This window comes from Plecotus auritus (assembly GCF_963455305.1).
Source record: "Plecotus auritus genome assembly, chromosome: 4".
NCBI classification, from domain to species: domain Eukaryota; kingdom Metazoa; phylum Chordata; class Mammalia; order Chiroptera; family Vespertilionidae; genus Plecotus; species Plecotus auritus.
Window position 1 is genome coordinate 147,026,970 of NC_137775.1, and position 21,109 is coordinate 147,048,078.

Sequence of the window (21,109 nt, forward strand, 5' to 3'; positions counted from 1 at the left end):
TTTCAGAATGGAAAAGATGGCTGAGCTAGTCTCTAAAACTGAACCTGGATGAAAAAAGACATATTTCTGCAACAACACATGCTACATTAAGAAAAAGCAATATATATATATATATATATATATATATATATATATATATATATATATATAATTTTTAAGCCAGTCTAATTATCTATTTAAATTCTTAAAGCCATTAAACTGTACAGAAAATTCAACAAAATCATTCCCAAAGTAATTAGGTCATTTTTTAAGTCTCATTCATTCCTCCTTTTCCTAAGCCCACTTCTCATGAATTATAAAAAATAAAAATAAAAATAAATCACTAACTCTAGGAATCTGAGGCCACTTCAAACTATAAACTGACATCATACAATGGTGTACACCTGTCTTAGGAAATTAGAATTATTATATAATTTTAACATGTCTGCATATAACTACTATTTAGCTAGTATTTATAAATACCTGCATAGCTTCCTATCTGATAAAAGAGTAATATGCAAATTGACTGTCACTCCAACACACAGGATGGCTGCCCCCATGTGGCCAAAGATGGCTGCCCTCATGTGGACACAAGATGGCCTCCACAAAATGGCCGGCAGGGGAGGGCAGTTGTGGGCAATCAGGCCTACAGGGGAGGGCAGTTAGGGGTGACCGGACCAGCAGAGGAGGGCAGTTAGGGGCAACCAGGCCAGCAGGGGAGGGCAGTTGAGGGGGACCAGGCCTGCAGGGGAGGGCAGTTGAGTGGGACCAGGCCTGCAGGGGAGAGCAGTTGGGAGGGACCAGGCATACAGGGGAGGGCAGTTAGGGGTGACCAGGCCTGCAGGGGAGGACAGTTGGGGGAACCAGACCAGCTGGGGAGAACAGTTAGGGGCGACTAGGCTGGCAAGGGAGGGTAATGAAGGGTTACCGGGCCAGCAGGGTAGGGCAGTTGGAGGTGACCAGGCCTGAAGGGGAGGACAGTTAGGGGCAACCAGGCTGGCAGGAGAGGGCAGTTAGGGGTGACCAGGCCAACAGGGGAGGGCAGTTAGGGGCAATAGGGCTGGCAGGGGAGCAGTTAGGCGTTGATCAGGCTGGCAGGGGAGTGGTTAGGGGGTGATCAGGCTGGCAGGCAGAAGCAGTAAGGGGCAATCAGGCAGGCAGATGAGAGGTTGGGAGCTAGCAGTCCTGGATTGTGAGAGGGATGTCCGACTGCCCGTTTAGGCCCGATCCTACCGAGATCAGGCCTAAACAGGCAGTCGGACACCCATTGAGGGGTCCCAGATTGAAGAGGGTACAGGCTGGGCTGAGGAACACACATACACCCCCGAGCATGAATTTCATGCACCGGGCCTCTAGTTAATAATAAAGTTACCCAAAGCACAGATTGCTCTGAGCAGCTTGACTCCCATCAGACTGAACTCTTTCTGGGACAGAGAGAAATCTTAAAAGTGAGAGAAAGCTTCCTTTAATGTGTAAAGAGGATACTTCCTAAAGCCTCTTTCTAGCCTACAACTGTGGGACTTCATCCTAACCATGTCCTTTAGAAGGATTTAGTTCAAGTGCCAGTTCCTTCAGGAAGACTTCCCTAAAATGCTCCCTGTGTCCCCAGGAACTACCACAATACACAGCACACCGCAGGAACAAAACAAATGTTGACTGAATAAATGTTATCAACCAGATGTAACACAGAGTCTAGCACAGAGCAGGATCTCAAAATTCTCTGCTGAACTGAGGCGACTACAACTGTTCATTTCTGAGGAAGAACTGGGATCTTTTCCTAGATATAATTTAACAAGTATTAACTATTCAGTTCTTGGTACTGAGATCCTCTCTGGTGTTGGCTTAATTTACAATTCAAGATTTATTCCAACCATGGGGAAAGCATGGGGGATGAGGAGTGGGGTCAAGAATTATAAAATAAAGAAAAACATCCCCTTATCTTTTTCTCAAATTTGTGTGAGGAGATTGAGAATCCCCTTTAGTTTTTTGGTTTATGAAAACGAGATTCATGTAGTTGTTTTATCTATCCTCTACTGTAGTATACTAGCCAGCTATTTCTATAATTATGCTGTATTAACAAACTATCTCAAAATTCAATGGCTTAAAACAATCTACAATTATTCTCAAGTTCAGAGGTCTGCAGGCTGCCTTAACTTTGACTGATCCAGTTTGGGCTCAGCTGGCCAACTCTGCTATAGGCTGTGCTTAGAGAACTCGGGTGGGTGGGTCTAGTCTAGGTCTTCTTTCTGTCTGTTGTCCTCCTTGGTCAAGCATGTTCTTTTTTGGGGGCCTGGGGGGAGGGAGGAAGAAGGCATGCTCTTTTCACAGCAATTGGCAAGAGCACATTAGAATAGCTAGAACATGTAAACACACTTAACATCTCTGTATATACATCATGTCTGCTCACATTCTATCGGCCAAAGTATATTTCAAGGCCAAACCCAAAGGCAGTAGAGCTGGGATGTATACTCCACCCAAAGAGGAAGAGTAGGTAAGAGAATATTTGTTGATTAATATTCCAATCTAGCACAGCTATCAATGTTCTAAATCACAGGTTGACAAACTAGAGCCTGCAGGTTAAATATGGCCCGCTGCCTGGTTTTGAACATCGAGTTTTATTAGAACACCACCAGATCCACTCTTATTGCCTATGGATGCTTTCACATGAAGATGGCACAGATAAATTACTGCAACGGAGACCATATGGTTAGCAAGCCTAAAATGTTTATTTTATTATCTGCATCTTTTTTCTAGAAAGAGGGACTATTGTTTTTATCAGCTTCTCAAAGGGGACCAGGGTAAGACTGAGAGTTATTCAGATTAGGCTAATTGACAAATATTAATTTGCATGCTCTTAAAGTTGTAATTCATTCTTATTTTCCACAGGTTGCTCTAGTGACACACTACAGTTTAGGTACTGATGGTCTTATCTTATGTTGGCATATCTGAGGGCCACTTCAACAGTACTTACAGTTGAACACCTTCTTCTCTTTTATTCCACACTACTAAAACTGGAGAAAAATTCTACCCCTTCTGTACTGGTAGCTTCCTAAATGATGACATCTTTCCCATGTGAAAATAAAAACAAAAATTATATTTATAAGATCATTATTAAATAGTGTGGACCAAATGGGGCCATGTATTAACCCTGACAAGCTCAGGAAAGGCCTACATGGTGGACTTACAAACTCAGAGATCTAAAGGAATCACATAGGATGGTCTGAAATTAAAACCTTTTGACTAAAAGCAGTGTATAGCAGGTAGTCATGTCCTAGGCTAGAATATGCCCTGACAAAAGTCAATCTTTACCTTAATTCAGCCTGTCTATTGTCTTTTTGCATCTATGATAACATTACTTTGGAATGTCAGGGTAACTTCCCTTTTACCAGACCCTCACGCACAACCAATGCACCAAGACAGAGACCACAAATCCTCTTATTGTTATTGAGTTAATTGTTGACTGTCAACTATACTGTACCTACCTATACTGTACCTACCTAAAGAAGCATGTGTCTACATTTTACTTTTTATCCAATCCCAGAATTCCCACCTAACCCCGCCCCCTGCTATGCTTTCTCCAATCTCCCTAATCTATTACCAATGGATTTCATGTAGCCCACTTATGTTTTCTCTTTTGATTGTAATGTATAGAATATGATGGAAAACTGCCGTTCTCTGGAACATTTTCTCAATCCATTGTCCACAGTTTGGCTCAAATAAACTCATAAAAATTCTCTGCAGGTTTGAATGCTTCTTAGGTTGACAATAGTTTACTGAGACCTTTAACAGACCACAAACTCCTTAATCTTGCCTAATCTAGCACATGACCTAATTTTATCTACTTCTCCAGTACCACTTCACCATACTAAAAATCACAAGCAGTTTCCTTAAAAAAAAATCACATTCTCTGGAACCTCTGTTTCTATTTTTCTCTCTACATGGAGTGCTACTCTCCTTACCTCTATGGCTCTTACTCTTCCTTTCAGCCTTAACGCAAAGGTCACTTTCTTAGGGAAACTTTTGATTCCTCCTACTCTTTCTTCCATACCTATCAGAGAATAGTGTATGCCAAGCATGTCAAACTCAAAGGCTAACATGGGCCAAATAAAGAAGGTTTAAGTTTATGTGGGCTGCAAAAAAACAAAGCTTCAATTTTCATAGAAACGTAGGTTTATTTTGAAAGAAGACATGCTGAATACAAAGGGCTAAAATAAATGAGTAATCGTTAACATAAAATAATAGAACATTTTAATAAAAATTAGTATTTTTTCTTGAACATTAATTACCAGATACTGAATAACAGCACAAATAAGCATAATTTATTAATTAACTAATAATTAATAACCTATTTAATAAACCTATTTTTTTTGTTCTCCAAAAGCAAAATATTTCCTGTTGCATACACCAAACAAGTCAGTACAAGACTAATGACGTGGCAATCAGATGCTAAAATATTTGCTGCTAGTATTAGTGGAAAGAAATGGTGTGCTTGCGGGTAAGGGAAATGAATGCAACACGATTACAGTAATCAGTCATTAGCAAACATTGTAGTTCGTTATTAATAACTAGTGGCCCAGTGCATGGATTTGTGCACAATGAAAGGAAATTAATTAGAAGAAATATTTTAATATCGCTATTCACCCTTTCTCTATAATAGAAATATCAACAAAAACAACCAAATTCACAATTGACAATGACAGATCGAAACACACACGTGATTGGTGCCAGTGAGAGCTTTACATATATCGCGCATGCGTGAGTCAAGGTTTATTTTTAAATTGCCCTGCGCGTCATATGTACCAGTCGGTTGGACGGTTGGACGGACAGACAGTCAGTCACTTAGCCTTTTACATATATAGATTATGTATAACAAGATATTGTAAAAATTAAGTTATGAAATTTTTATTAAAACGTTTCTTACATACTGTTATATTGGCTGGGCCACAAAAATATTCGTTGTGGACCACATGTGGCTTGCGGGCCAGGAGTTTGACATGCCTGGTGTACACAGACCTACATACTGACTCCTCTTATGCTCCATAAGATTATTTTTGCTCTACATTTTCCCTAAAGAAACCAACAGCTCACTTAGGATATTGTGATTCACCTATTTACCAGTTTCTTCATTCTAAGCTTCATATGGGGAGTGGGGGAAAACTAGAGACAAAGGGGTGGGGGGGCATTTAATATAACAAAATATGTAACACACTAAGGAATAAATTTAACAAAAATATTCTAAGTCCTAACACTGAAAACTACAAAACACAGTTTAGAGAAATAAAAGATGAAAATAAATGGAGAGATATACTATGGTTATAGATATGAAGAATTCATATTGTTAATATTTCAATTCTTCCCAAACTGATCTACAGACCCAACTCAATCCCAATCATAATCAATCAAGGCTTTTGTAGAATTGACAAGGCAATTCTAAAATGTATATAGAAATGCAAAGAAATGAAAACAGCCAAAACAATCTTGAAAAAGAGCAAAATTGGAACTCACACTTATAACTTTCTATAAAGCTTCAGTAATAAAAACAATGTTAAACTAACATAATGATCAACAAATAGATTAATGGAACATAATGGAGAGCCTAGAATTAGGTCAGCACTAATATGATCATTGGACTTCTAACAAAGATGTCAAAACAATCCAATGATGAAAAGAAAGTTTGTTTTCAACAAATGATGATGGGTGAACCAGCTAACAAAATTGAAAAAAAGAAAAAGAACTTTGAACCCTAACTCACACCATGCAAAAAATAAGATAATGTAGGAACACAGTTTTACAACCTTTTTGCAGGCAAAGATTTCTTAGAGAAGACACAAAAGCCACATTCATCTGAAAATAAATTGTAGCCCTAACTGGTTTGGCTCAGTGGATAGAGCGTTGGCCTGCAGACTGAAGGGTCCCAGGTTCGATTCCGGTTAAGGGCATGTACCTTGGTTGTGGGCACATCCCCAGTAGAGGGTGTGCAGGAGGCAGCTGATCGATGTTTCTCTCATCGATGTTTCTAGCTCTCTATCCCTCTCCCTTCTCTCTGTAAAAAATCAATAAAATATATTTAAGAAAAGAAATTATATAGACTTGTCTTCAGGAGTTCCTGCTAGCCAATGTGAAACAATTTGAACATGAAAATGAGTAATTTTTAGAATTTATATTTAGAAAAATTAAGAAGTTCCACAAGTCCACAGTAATACTGTAAAACGGAGATGTGGAGTAGAAGCTCTTCTTTACAGAAAAAAAAAAAAAGTCCAATAGAAAAGATAGGTGAAATAATAACATTAGAAAAATCAAAAGTTTGTAACCCCAGTTGAAGTAACTGATTTAGACAAATATATATGTTTTTAAATCCTCACCTAAGGATATGTTTTTATGGATTTTTAGATGGAGAAAAAGGGAGTGAGAGAGAAACATTGATGTGAGAGAAATATCAATTGATCAGTTGCCTCCCATACGGGTCGAAACTGCAACTTTTGGTGAACGAAATGATGCTCCAACCAAATGAGCCACCCGGCCAAGGTTAGGCAAAAATTTTTAGTAAATGCTAAAAATTAGTAAAAGTTTGTTAGGAAATAGAATCTTTATAGTCTCAAAGTATTATCCTTCAGATTATTTAATTTCATTAAGGGATAATATACCCTTGTTACTGGACTACTGGACCAGGACTGGGCTCAGAGTGGGTCTGCCTCAGGCAGGTCGGTAGTGTGTGGGGACCTTCTTGTAGGGAAGATTTCACAACCCGAGTCCAGGTGAGTGTGAGAGTACATTTATAAAAGCTGGGGACAGTGAAAAAGGAAGGACTTAGGTCAGAAGAAGCAACAGGAGAGAGCCTAGGTGGTGCTCTGCTTTGACTACCTAGAAATGTTATAGGAAAGAAGTGAGCCAGGCAGGGCTGTTGTTAGCTCACTGGAAAGTTGGAGTCAGGATGAGGGGGTAAGCCCGAGACCAGCTGCCACTGCCTGCTGCTCCCTGGGTTACAAGCCTTGTAGGGACTTAGAGTTTAGGAGGAAGTAAAAAGTTCATGCTCCAGAAGGGGCATGGGCATGCTCTAGAGCAGTGGTCGGCAAACTGCGGCTCGCGAGCCATGGTTTGCCACTCTGTTGACTAATGAGTTTGCTGACCACTGACCTAGACTCTCGATTCCAATAATTACAGGCTGTTGTTCCTTGTGATTAAGCTCCTAGGACTAGAGCAAGCCTGGCCTGGGTCTTTGTCTTGAGGGTTTTTATCTTTCTTCTGTGGGGGAGAATCTTGGGGGAGGGTTTCAGTAGAATATTCATCAGCTTTCCAGATACTTTCTAATATGTTGATGTATCAAAATAAGCATACAGGGGAGTTTGGGATTATTCTTTGGTCTGCTTTCTGTTTTACTTTTACCTTGGTTCTAATCAGGTTTTGTTATTTGTTCACCTGGCTTCCTCTGTTCTTGGGTCTAGCTGACACAAATGGCATTAACTGGGTCTCTGTCCTCTATCTCCCTGACCAGGGTGATTTTAAGCTATGTATTCTATGGTTAGGGAAGAGAGGTATAAACCATTTGCTCTCTAGTGTCCTTGGTTAGGGCAGATAAGTTCTTACAAATTACTAGCTCGCTGCAGGTTGTTCAAATTGTTTAATTTTCTTGTTTCAGTTTCCCTATTCCCATGCCCAAGAATTTCCTAGCTTCTTACTATCCTGCCTCACCTCCACAGTAGAATGATATGGCAGTCACCACTTATACCAAATAATCAAACAGTATCACCAACATTGAAACAAGCTGACATTACGTGCCTTCTGATGTAACGCAGTAAGAAGTACATGATATCAATTATCAATTATGATATACCCTTGCCAACAATGTTTAATTTGAATTTAGTCATAAAGAAACAATCAGACAAACACAATACATGGGACATCCTACAAGACAGCTATCATGGACTCTTCAGAGAAATCAATGTGATAAAACGCAAAGCAAAAACAGAAAGAAGGAAAAGTGGTATGGATACTCTTCAAACTTAAAAAAGCATTAAGAGACAAAAACATCAACTGCAAGGCACAAGCCAAAACTGAATCCTGAATAAAAAAATTTTAAATAAAGAAAAGCTACAAAAGACAATTGGGGAGTTGATTATGGTTTGAAATCCTGGTTATGTAGGAGAGTGCCTTTATTCTTAGGAGATGAATGCTGGAGTACTGAGTAGTAAGTGCCATGATATACAGAACTTAAATTAAGAATAGTTCAGAAAAACTTAAGAACATAAGGATGTTTTATATATAAATATATTTACAAAATAAATATATTTAGACATAATGTATATATAGTACTGATAATGAAGAAAAGAAAATGGCATGAGAATAACTTTGCATATTGGAACTAATCAATACTGTTAAGCTAGCAAGCAATCCTTCATTTTAATTACATTCTGTGGTTTTGCCTTTATAAATCCTTTCTTTGTTCTATTCAGAGAGCATTTTGGGTTGCTAACTGAATTTGCATCTCCAGCAATCCTCTTGCTCATATAAATGCCTTTTGTTCTTTCTTACAGCCTAAACCTCTTCTTTGGTTAACAGTATATATAAGTATATGCAGTACATATAGATATGGAAGAGAGTAAAGACAAGTTTTCACTACAAAAAAAATCATTAACTTTGCTTTTAGTATAAGCCAGTGGTCGGCAAACTGAGGCTCGCGAGCCGCACCGCGGTTTGCCGCTCTGTTGACTAATGAGTTTGCCAACCACTGGTATAAGCTCATTAAAGCACAGAGCAAGGAAACAGAATAATCCTAGAAAATCTCTTAAATAATTCTACAAATAGAATGAACATGGATTTTGTACACATCTTTGTATAACAGCAGTTTGAGAGGCCATGACAGATTAAAAGGAAAACCTATACTTATTAGATTTCTGGGTATCCAAATCATTCTTTTATATAACTACTAGAGGCCCAGTGCACGAAATTCGTGCATGGGAGGGGGGTCCCTCCGCCCAGCCTGCACCCTCTCCAATCTAGGACCCCTCAGGGGATGTCCGACTGCCAGTTTAGGACATCCCCTGTGGGATCAGGCCTAAACCAGCAGTCAGATATCCCTCTCGCTCTAGGACCTCTGGTTCCTAACCACTCACCTGCCTGCCTGATCGCCCCTAACCCCTCTGCCTGCCTGCCTGATCGTCCCTAACTGCCTCTGCCTGCCGGCGTGATCACCCCTGCCTTGCCCCCCTGCCAGCCTGATCGACCCTAACTTGCCCCCCTGCTGGCCTGATTGACCCTATCCACCTCAGCCCTCGGCCTAAGCCGCAGTCTGGCCTCACTCTGCGGGAGCCAAGCTGGCGGATCAGGGGAAGGCACCGCCCCCATTACCCTGCTGCTGCTGCCACTGCTGGCCTGAGCGTGGGCCCTTCGCAGCCGCCCATGTCTGCCTGAGCCTCAGCCCTCGCAGCCACTGTGGCTTTGTCCAGAAGATGTCCGCCCTAATTAGCATATTACCCTTTTATCAGTATAGATTAAATCACCTAGACATAAGTGGAGATTTGATTATAGAAGTTAAAGACTTCTAATTTGTGACTGCAGATAGGAGTCACTCTGTCTGAATCTTGAGCCAATGTCAAGTACCTATGAAGTTCTTTTTGTTGTTGTAAGGCTTAAGTGAAACAGTGGAGTGTACGTTGTGCATTGGTCTGGGATCTAGTTTGTTCAGTTCTTTAGTGAAAATGTGCACAAGATATCACTTTACTATAAGTGTTTAAAAGCCAAATTTGTCCATCGTTTGTTCCATACATTAGTACTCATATACTTCCCAGACACTTAGGGAAATCGATTTTTTTATAAAGCATCACCCATCAAGGCTCAGGCACAAACCATCTGCTCTCTTATTCATGCAGATGACTTACTACACTGGTACCTACATTTCAACAGCATTTCCTTCTGTTCTTTCTCTTACTTTTCTTTAAGAATTTAGAAGTCCAACTACATAGTAATATCTCGATATATTATTTCCATGGTTTTATTCCAAACATCAATTTTCTAGATCTCATACTTTCTAGTGTTGTTTACAGTTGTTTGAGACATAATGAAAGTCTTTTTCCATCTCAATAAATTTGCTCACTCTTCACTGCATTCTGCCCTCTTCCTCCCACATATTAAAGGCACACTATTAAAGTTTTATGTCATTCTTGCAGTCTTATCTCATCCACTAATTTCTGTTAATATCAGCAGATATAAGTAATGCCCATAAACAGAATTTAACCTTTTGACAATCTGCTACAAGATTCATATTTACTTAGAAATTATTTTTTTAATTTTATTTTATTGTTTAAAGTATTACAAATAGTAGTACATATGTCTCCTTTTTTTCCCCATTGACCTTTCCCCGGCCTCCCCTGTACTTAGAAATTATTATCAATGAATTGGAAAAATTAAAGCAAAAAAAAAAAAAATATGTTATGGTGTTTTTAAGTCACTGCTCTAACAGACACTAATTTATCTTCCAAGCCCAAACTTTTTTTAAAATACATTTGTATTGATTTCAGGGAGGAAGAGAGAGATAGAAATATCAATGGTGAGGAAGAATCATTGATCGGCTGCCTCCTACATGCCCCCTACTGGGGATCAAGCCGGCAACCCAAGCATGTCCGGGAATCGAACTGTTACCTCTTGGTTCATAGGTCGATGCTCAACCACTGAGCCACACCAGCAAGGCCCAAACTTGTTCTTACAGCTACTTAATTTCTAAGTGATCTATCTCTATAGCAATATTACTGAACTTTTATTTGAGGTATAAATTAAGATTTAAAGATGGTTGAGTAAATGCACACCAATGTTTTCATAGTTTTTGAGGCAAACTAAAACATGTATCGAGAAACTGAATCTGGATGTGTACTACAAGATTTAAGAATTGCACATGATAATTTTTGAAAATTCAAAGTTTGCCAAGAATATACTACATCTACTTTATTTACTCCACAAATATGTTCTGTGCACCAAAAATGTTTCAGATCCTCCTCTGAACAGTGGGGATGTAGTAATGAACAAAACTGAAAAAATTTCCTACCCTCACAGAACTTACCTCTTTGGGACAGAGGATAAATAAAGGAGCATTGTAATTTTAAAATGAGTGGTCAGGATGAGCTCAAAGAGAAGGTGCTGCAAAGACTAGTGGGAGATAAGAGAGAAATTCCATGTAAATACCAGGAGAAAGAACAGTGCAGGTAGAGGGAACAGTAAGGGCAAAGCTCTGAGGAGAGGTAGAATTGGCCATGTAGGACAAGCATGTCAAACTCAAAGGCTAACACGGGCCAAATAAACAAGGTTTAAGTTTATGTGGGCCGCAAAAAAACAAAAGCTTCAATTTTCATAGAAATAGGTTTATTTCGATAGAGACATGCTGAATACAAAGGGCTGGATAGATGAGTAATCGTTAACATAAAATAATAGAACATATTTTTATTTCCAATAATTATTTACTTTTTTGCATTTTAATTTCTTTATTGATTAAGGTATTACATATTTGTCCTCATCCCCCCATTACTTCCCCCCCACACTCATGCCCTCACCCCACTGTTGTCTGTGTCCACTGGTTAGGCTTATATGCATGCATACAAGTCCTTTGGTTGATCTCTCCCTTTACCCCCACCCTCCCATACCTTCAATAATAGAACATTTTAATAAATGTTGATGTAGGAGTTCAACCAGGTCATCAGCTTTCAGCAATGCTGGAGATGACAGTGGAAGAGTAGCAGTAGATGATAACAGAAAAGGTAACAACAGGCAGGGGACATTATACTCCATGATAAAGACTCTGAATGAGATAGGAAGCCATTGGAAGGTTTTCCATAGAAGAGAAACATGATCCAGCTAAAATTTTAAGAGGCTCTCCAGCTGAGAACCATAGAAGTGGCAAGACCAGTTAGTGGACTATGGCAGTGGTTGGCAAACTCATTCGTCAACAGAGCCAAATACCAACAGTACAACGATTGAAATTTCTTTTGAGAGCCAAATTTTTTAAACTTAAACTTCTTCTAACGCCACTTCTTCAAAATAGACTCGCCCAGGCAGTGGTATTTTGTGGAAGAGCCACACTCAAGGGGCCAAAGAGCCGCATGTGGCTCGCAAGCCGCAGTTTGCCGATCATGGGACTATGGCAAAATAAAGAAGAGAGATGACATATTGACTTAGTAGACTTAGGTTGTGGTAGTGCAGGTGGTGAGACTGATTGGCTCTAAATACAGAGCCAGAAGCATGTTGTGATGGGAGGGATAAGGGGTATGGGATAAGGAAGGACTGAGGGAAAACTGCCAGATCTATAGTCTGAGGAAATGGAAAGATGGAGTTATGTACTGAAATGGAGAAGATAGAGAGGGCAACTTTGAAGAATATCAGTTTAGTTTGGACATATGAAGTATGTGATGCTTATTAATATTCAAGTGGAAACAAAGTAAGTGGTTGGACATAAGTCAGGAGTTCAGTGGAGAGGTGTGAGCTAGAGATAGAAATTTGGGAACAGATAGATGCAACTTAAAGCTTTGAGCTATTAATTGCTTGTAGTAAGTGCTAATTGCTTGTAGTAAGCGCAAGCAATTTTCAAACAAATGCTCTCTATTCTCAGGATAGAACTGGCAATCTTATTGATTTAGATCTGAAAATCATTAATACCTCAAGGCAGTGAGCTCACTGCACTCCCAGGAAGAGAAGGTGGTTAAAAGTGTACATTTCTTTTAGTAACTACTTTCTTCATCTTAAAGACTAGAATTAAAAATGTGTTTATCACACATTCTTCATAGCCTCCCTAGACCTACCTTCTCTATTCAGACAAAACAGAAGATAAATTCCAAGGAGCCCACCAATAAGTAGATACCAAAGCTGCCAAAGTGGCTTTTCAGAGTCAAACAACACAGGACTTCTTTCAACAACACAAGACTTTTCTCTAGAGAGATGAGGGATCCTGCAAGTGTCACTTTAACTGGCAGAGCAATCTTCTACTCACTGCTCGTATGGTGGCTCTATAGCTGGTAGAAGTAGCACACTGATAACAATGCTAGGTTAGACATAACATCAACTGCCCCTGGAGTTTTCCAAGGCCAACTTCCTATTTCAGAAACTAGAGCAAGTCAATAGAAGAGAATGCTATCCACACGTTTGCCCAGGAATATCTAACCAACAGGCAGAAGTTACATATATTGTACTTTGATAGACAAGGATGATACAAAGTTTATAAAAAAAAATACTAATGTCTACTACGAAGGAAGGTTTGAGGTCCAAAGCTTGGTGCATGTGACAGATAAGAAAATCCCAAAATCTTAATGCCTAGATTTAAAAAATATCAGTAGTCAGTACCCTTGTCTTTTTTCATCAGACTTCATCACACAAGAAACCAGACCCTCAAGATATCAGATGACTTTTTCAACCGAGCTCATGATGCAGATAACAGAATCACATAAACATAAGACTCAGTGCAACTATAGGCTAATATATCCAGAAAACAGTTTATGAATTATAACCTAATAATGAGAAAGGGCTCAGATATCACAAAAGTAGTAGGGCTGAAACTGGACAACCAATGGGTACAGGCCGCCTGTCACTACTTGAGCCAATTAAGCAGAAACAGGGCTGAATCATGTATGAGCGTTTATTCCATTAATGCTGGCACTATGGAAGAGCCTCAGGTCATCCATGAAAATTTGCTTGGCAACCCCCTCCCCCCCCCACCCCCATAAGCCAGCTGCTTAGATTGGGTAAGACAAAGATTACATGAGAAAGTAGGCAAAAGGAATAAGAATGGGTATAATGGTTACAGGCAATACAGAGCAGGGACTCCACTGTTTGGGAAACAAGATTATTAATCTTTCCAAGATAATAGACTGCATTCCAAGGCTGACTCCCAGGTCAAAAGTTGACTTCCAGGTCCCAGGGGCATAAAACTCCCAGCCAGGTTAGAATGTGCTTTCTTTAATCAGAACAAAGCAATCACAGTTAACAGAGCATGATTAATATTTCTTGTAACTATAACTAGTCCCCAATATTTTATTTCTGCCCCGAACAGGGCCCTTTTTTAGATCACAGGTTCTCAATGAAGATTTGAAACTAACACCACTCTCAAGAAATTTGCTCTCAAATTATTTAACAAGAGGTAAGCAATTATAAAATCAAAGAGGAAAAAGTAAGGCCAGCAGGAGTTAGTTCCTCTGCTACTAAAATGTAGGCAGAGAGCCTGGTCATTCAAAGAGAGTTAAACCCAGACTCAGCTGTCTAAAGGCTGTTGTGGACAAAAAGGGGCCACGTGCTAACTTAACTCAGGAAAGGCCTGCACAGTGACCTTGCAAACTCAAGAGATGTAAAGTAACCACAAAGGATGGTCTGAAATTAAAACCTTTAATTAAAAAGCAGCTTATAGTGGGTAGGCATGTGGTAGGCCAGTATCTTCCCTGACAATGATGAACTTGATCTTTACTGAGCCTATTGTCTTTTTGCATCTAAGATAACATACCTGTGGAAAGTCAGGTTAACTTGTAACTTCCCTTTTTCTGGACCCCTCAGGGCACAAGCAGTACCTGGGAAGAAACCACAAATTCCCTCATTGTTGTTATCCTGTCAATTGTCACCTGTTTACTATCCTGTGCCCACCTATGTAAAAGAAGCATGTGTCTATCAGTTTACTTTTTATCCAATCCCAGAGGTTCGCATCCCCCTTTGCTTTCTCTCACCTCCTCTAGTCTATCACCAATGAATTTCATGTAACCCACTTATATCTCCTCCTCTGATGTATAAAACAAGAGGAAAAACTGCCATTCTCCAGAGCATTATCCCAATACGCTGAGATTCTGCTTCCTGGCAATTGTTAACAGTTTGGCTCAAATAAAGTCACAAAAATTCTTTACGGGTTTGAATGCTTCTTATGTTAACACCTGTTTACATACATGGGTCTTCAGATCCCTACTAGCTGGTGCCCAGTCTTAGCTGGTTGCATTTAGGCCAGGGTTCCAAAAGAAACACTGCCTAGTTTCACATCTAGTACTATTGCTTACTAGTTGTGTAACCTTACAAATTAGTTAACTTCTCTATGCCTCAGCTTCTCCTTTTAGTAAATGAGAATAGTAATACGCCTTACCTCAAAGATTGTTAGGAGGGATAAATTAGTTTATATAAAGCAGTGGTTCTTAAGGTGTCAGAGGCTGGGGAGACATTTCCGATTGTCACAATTTGGGGAGGTGCCCCTGGCATCTAGTGGGTAGAGCTCAGGGACTCTGTTAAATATCCTATAACACAGGACAGCCCCCACAACAAAGAGTATCCAAAATGTCAATAGTGCTGAGGATGAGAAATCCGGACAAAGCATTTAGAAGAGCACCTGGCACAGAGGTAGCCCTCTGTGTTAATTATCAATAATGACAAAAGCAAATCCTGGCTGGTGTTTCCACCTCAGCTGATGAAACATCTAATAGCTCAAGAGCTGCTTGTGTTACCTTTGATGAATTTTACTACCATACAAATAGGGAAATGTACTTAAAATTCTCTGGTTCCACATCATTAATTCAACAAGCAAGTGATTAATTAAAAAAATAATGAGAATATATTTTCCTGAAACAAAAAAGCAGATAAGAATATACTCTGGCATACAATAATGCACAATATTTGAAAAGTATAATGTTCTAGAATATACAGGACTCAGAAATGTGTGATTACCACAACTTATAAGGCACTAAGCCAAATTCTTCCAAACTCCAAGTTTAATGCGTTGAGGATGCCTACCAGTCCCAATATATATTTTTGGAAAACTAATGAGAGGAGAAGTTGAAGAGAAGCCTTTGAACTTTTTAAGGGTCTACCAAACCTAATACTACCCCCATGCCTGCCCAGGAAGATCCTGAGGCTTCCATAGCTCAGTTAAGGATCCTTGGTTAGAGGTCCTACTTTGATCTTGAGTCACCACCAAGATGTTATCTTCCAGATCCAGGTCAACTCACAAGGAAAGCAAGCAAAACAGTCCGGAAATGACTGGGCTGCGCTGATACACTTGTGAGAGGCTTTCAGGAGTTCTGATGTAGGACATCGGAGCCAACAATGGCCTGCACACGCTCCTGTTGCTGTGAACCAGGGTCCTGACCAGCCTTCCTATCCCAATGCTGTAGGGGTCTCGGGCTACTCTCTCTGTGCCTGCATTTTCTTATCTTTAATATTAAAAAGTGGAATAGCTGTTATTTTTTGCTGACACTATAAACACACACAACATTGATTTTTATTTGCGACAATCTCTCTTCAACATTTACAACCCAAAGATCTGAGTTCTCTCAAGGGACCCCTTGTTAACTATAGAAGTCAGACCCTTAACTGAAACAGGAAAGAGTTTGTATGAATCAAAGCCAAGAAAAGCATATCGGTGCTTCTCTCAAAGATGAGGAATAAACGCAGGAATGAAACTAAAGGGCTCTACAATCAACAAAAAACTTTTCATGTATAACATGAATTAAGTCTCTTTTAAGTTTAAGCTAACACATATTTGAGCACCCATGAATAAAACAGTGCATTACCAAAGATATCAAGATTGGTAACCTGTGCAGAGAAAAACTCCCAAAAGTGCTGTGAAAGGGACCGCTTCCACTAAGGAGATACGGGAAATATTTGAGAGAATAGCATAGATGGATGCAGATGGACAGGGAGAACTTTGGCTGGATTTGTCCATCTAGAAGGCATTCCAGGCTGCAAGCAGAGTACAAACAATGGCACTGAAGTTGGAGGAAAGGCCAGGAGTGCATTTGGGGGTACAGGGTTCATAGTGGAAGAAGGGCACTATGATTTGAGGCCAAATCACAAGAGTCTTGATCATCAGTTGCATAAACGATCTTACAGGACAGAGATACCCGGACAAAATATCCAGTAGATGGCTTAAAGATCAAAAGCTCTCTTTTGCCTAAATTTAAATTTCTTCCAACATTTAAGAAAGAAGGTGCTAATCGATTAATATTATTCTAATTGACTAATGAAAAAGCTTCCCATACTTGTAAGCATAAGGTTAAAGCTGGAAAACAGTAACAACTTTAAAGTCCCTTTCAAAGATTTGTGAAATAAAAATTAAATATTAAAGTTATTTGAAATGACTTTCTACTAACAGAAACCAAAGATTCATCCAGAAAGCTTATACTTGTTTAATGCTTAGAAAAGGGAAGGAAAATAAAACAAAGGATTTTTTTTGCCCCCAAAGCAGCACTCGTTAAACTTTTAAAAATGACCTTGTATAAGTTTATGGACATTGGAATGCTATAAGTTTATGGACATTGGAATGCTACAAAAACCCCGTGATGAAATTTTCAAAAAGCATTAGGCTGAAAATCAGCAGGGGGAGAATTTGGCATCAGTTATGTCTGGAAATCACTAAACATCTATACATCTCCACAGCCCAGCTTTCAACTGAGAGTACTGAATCATGATCTCTAAATGCCATTTTATAAAATATAATGTGAAACAATAGAGATTTGTAGCAGCTGTTACATACTGAGGAAAGCAGCGAGGTAACATGGATTAGACTTTGGGGACGGGCTAATTGGGGTGTTCAAATCTAGACTCCATTATTAGCTGGGTTTAGGTTTCCTTTTCCATAAAGGGATAATATTTACCTTCCCAATATGTTGGACGAATTAAAATGTATGTAATATGCCTGGAATACGGCAGGCACTAAATGAAGGCAGACATTAATCTCTAATCAATGGAAAATGGTTATTAACTTTACCAACGCAGTTTCGAAGAACTCAGTTTGGAGAAGAGCAGGGATTAACTTCCAGTCCTTTCCAAAGAGTGAGAACATATAGATGATACTAGAGAGGACTCATGGATGGCAATAGGAAGGATAAAACCAGGAAGTTGAAGACAAGCAGAGTCCTGCACATAATAATAATGAACAGGGAAGAAATATCTTGGGACAGAGTGCTTGAGGGAAGAAGACATTTTTTCTTTAAGAAAGAGGACCTCTGGTGAAAACAAAAAGATATAATGGATTATGCAATGACTTCATAACCAAAATAAAGCAGAGAGATGGTCAGAGTCTATCACCATCACTAAAGAAAACAAAGAGGTTGCTCTCTAACCCCCCTCCCCTACCATTTGCCTCTAGATTGATCTATTCTTGTTCATCAAATTATGTTGATCATTATATCCAACATATGAGTGAGATCATGTGATATTTATCTTTCTCTGACTGGCTTATTTCACTTAGCATAGGACTTGTATGCATGCATATTAGCATAACCAATGGACACAGACACTGGGGCGGTGGGGGCTTGCCCAGGGTGGGAATGGATTGGGGGGAAGGGTCAATTGGGGGAAAAGGAGACATATGTAAAACTTTAGACAATAAAAAATAAATAAATACCAATCTGAAAAAAGAAAACAAAAAGGGCTTTGGCAATATACAAGTCCTATTTCCTTTGTCCCTTTGATGACCCGGCTCCTGCCCATCTCTTGAGTGTCATCTCCTACCACTGTCCTTTACTTCACTCTTCCCTAGGTTCGCTCCACTCCAGTCACACAGCTTCTCTTCTATCTCTGGAACATGCCTAGCACATTTTTCCTTTAGCTCTTTTGCACATCTGCCTGGAAACTTCCAGCAGAACTTGCCATGGCTGACTCATTCTAAAATTCAGGTCTCAATCAAACTGTCACTTCCTCAAGAAAGTCTTCACTGACCACCATACCTAAATTTCCCCCATATCCCAGTCACACTCTAGTCTCTTACCCTGTAATATTTTTTTTTCTGGCACTTACCATTATCTAAAATTGACATTTAAAAAAAACACATATTTTTATTGATTTCAAAGAGGAAGGGAGAGGGAGAGATAGAAACATCAATGAGAGAGAATCATTGATTGGTGCCTCCTGCATGTCCCCCTGTTTGGAGATTGACCCAGCAATCCCGGCATGTGCCCTGACCAGGAATCGAACCATGACCTCCTGGTTCAGAGGTCCACGCTCAACCACTGAGCCATGCAGGCCAGGCTCAAGTTGTCATTTTTGTTTACATGTTTATTGTATCTCCACCAAAAGCTAAGGTCTTTGAAGGCAAAAACCTTATATAAATTTTTCAGCACTCAGTCCCCAACACCTAAAACAAAGTGTGGCATAGATGATGCACTCATCAGATAAATTTGTCCAAAGAATAAATTCAAATGATATTACCATCCTTCTGTGGACACAAGTTTGAAAAAGTCCCTGGAAATGGCTTTAGTTTCACTTCTTTAATGCAGTTTTATGCAATAATGCAGTGTTAAAAGATCAATGTTTGAGACAGCAAGATTTAAAGAGAATAAATCCTTCAAGATAATAGAAAATATGTACGCATGCATATATTATATGATACGTGTTTTTACTTTATGAATAAAGCAACAGTGCAATAAGTTTTGTGAGATCTTGCTTCTAGAAGGAGAGGATATCTCAGTAGATGGTATATAGACATTATCGTTCAGAACCCTTCTCAACAGAGTTCGGAGATAAACTGAATTAATTCCATTATATCTGAGAGGTTAGACCTGTTACTTTACCTTGCTAAACTTATCCAATTCAGTGATTCCATGTGAAATAAAGACAAATGACATGATCAAAAATTGGCACATTAAGGAAATGGTAAGAAAAGTTCACGTTAACCCATGTTTGAACTAAAAGAGGGGCGGGGAAAAAACCTTGCTAATCCTAAACGAAAGTAAGCATGCTGGTGAGATTTTGAAATATGGCCAGGTGCCCATCAGTGGGCAAAGCAGTGAACTAACCCACAGCCAACACACTCATGACTTGTGCTTTCATTTCTAAGTTTTGTTTTGAACACAGCTTTTATTGATGAATATAAGATGCCGGTTACACTTGATTGTATAACCCGGGCATCACCGAGTCACCATGCTTGGTCGCTCTGGAGGGCCCACAGCGCCAATATGAAGCTGGACCCCACCGAAGACTCCACTGGGTCTGCAGGGTGAAGGAATGGAGACCTCGCTCCTGCAAACATCACCTGAATCCCAGCCCAAGCCCTAGATGAAAATGGTCTTAACATGCTGCAACTTCACTTTTGTGGGTCTTTTATAAACAGAGCCTGCCTAGCCCATCCTCCTCCGCCTCCTCCGCCTCCTCCGCCTCCTCTCCGGAGGACGCCGCCGGGCTTAGCAAACACAGCCAGATGCTCGGGCTGGGGCCTCCATCGGCGGGTCTCCTGTGAGCCCCGGGGAGGTCATCTGACCCCGGCTGACTCAGTGTTCCAATCTGTCAAATAGGACGACGAGAAACCCAGCCTACCTCATTGGGTGGTTCCGGGCCTGCTGCCCGAGGTTGGCCCGGGGAAGACAACTCCGTGGTCGCGCCCGTGGGGGGCCCTCGCGAGCAGAGGGGCGGGCTCTGCAGGGCGGGACCCTGGATCGAGCCCTGCAGGCGAGGAGCAGCCCAGCGCCGGCCGCCAGCCGCCCCCAAACCTCCACGATTACCCGGCTCCTGACGTCAGCACGCTGACGTAGACGCACGGAGTCCGCAAGTCGCCCTAGGGACCAAAGACCCGGCTGGGGCCCGAGTGCCGTAGTAGACTCACTGATTGGGAAGTATGTATGTCAATCATCATCTGCCCAATAAGCGAGGCGGAAAGGCGAAAGAGGGCGGGCTCATCTGCCCCCAGGAGAGGGTGGGAATTTGGAACTCGGCGGAGTTGAGAGCCAGCGCTGGTTGCCCTAGACCTAATCCGGTGCCTCTCAGTTTTACTAAGAGGCCGCTTACCCATCGTCATCAATTTTTTCTTCCGCCTTGAAAATAATAGTGGGACTAGATTTCAGGACCCGTGGGCGCCTCGCACTAAGCTCTCCAGGAATGAAAAAGTGGGACATTTCTTTTTTTGTTGTTCTAGCTTCACCTTCGTTTTGAATCCTAGACTCTCGATTCCAATAATTACAGGCTGTTGTAATCACAAGGAACAACAACAGCCTGTAACTATTGGAATCGAGAGTCTCTGTCTAGACCTATTTAGGAGACCTTTCTCTGAGCTCCTATCACATAGCTGACACCAAGATCTTCATAATAGTCACATTTAATTATGTTTCCTAGGAGATTGGGCATTTCTTAATTATTGTTTTAAGTCATCTATATATTTTAATTAACATCCCCCCCAAAAAATAGTTATATCCTTGAAATA

At 40.3% G+C, this 21,109-nt stretch overlaps 1 protein-coding gene across 3 annotated transcripts in view; it reads right to left on the reverse strand.

The window, feature by feature from the left end:
• Positions 1–20,459, reverse strand: part of STARD3NL (STARD3 N-terminal like) — a 40,299-nt gene extending 19,840 nt beyond the window's left edge. Inside the window, exons 1-2 of one of the 3 annotated variants that reach the window (XM_080663572.1) lie at positions 20,230–20,443; positions 14,447–14,510 (exon numbers count right to left, since the gene is read on the reverse strand). The gene's annotated coding sequence lies outside the window, so the exon portion shown is untranslated. Of the gene's footprint in view, positions 1–14,446; positions 14,511–20,229 lie in introns of all 3 variants that reach the window. The other 2 variants (XM_080663573.1, XM_080663574.1) reach the window with 2 other exon arrangements.
• Positions 20,460–21,109: the final 650 nt, after the last annotated feature.